The 283-nt window shown below is 48.1% G+C and overlaps 1 protein-coding gene across 5 annotated transcripts in view; it reads right to left on the bottom strand.

Annotated features, from left to right (window-relative positions):
* oxr1a (oxidation resistance 1a) overlaps positions 1 to 283 on the bottom strand; it is a 112,308-nt gene that overhangs the window by 4,605 nt on the left and 107,420 nt on the right. The window lies entirely within an intron of this gene.

The following is a 283-nucleotide window of genomic DNA, read 5'->3' as shown; positions in this document are numbered from 1 at the left end:
TCCAGCAGTGGTGGTGTAGAAGTGGTCATGTAATCTGCAGGCTGAAAATAAAAGCATGAAGGAGATGAGCCCCATCTGAGCTCACCTTTGCTCTGCTGTGAGCACACTGCACAGTCCTGAGGGTGATTAAAGGAAGCTACATATTGGCAATCTATTGATCAATACAGCAAGTGGGACTCATTTAGAGCAGTATGTCCAATGCATCTGTGTACATGTCAGGGCCTGCAGCGCCTGCAAGGAAACCCGCCACACCTCTGTCAGCTATGAGGTGAAATAACAGTAC

Source organism: Cynoglossus semilaevis, chromosome 13 (genome assembly GCF_000523025.1).
Source record: "Cynoglossus semilaevis isolate Cse_v1.0 chromosome 13, Cse_v1.0, whole genome shotgun sequence".
NCBI classification, from domain to species: domain Eukaryota; kingdom Metazoa; phylum Chordata; class Actinopteri; order Pleuronectiformes; family Cynoglossidae; genus Cynoglossus; species Cynoglossus semilaevis.
The sequence above is the reverse complement of the archived record's forward strand: the minus strand, read 5'-3'. Positions and strand labels throughout refer to the sequence as shown.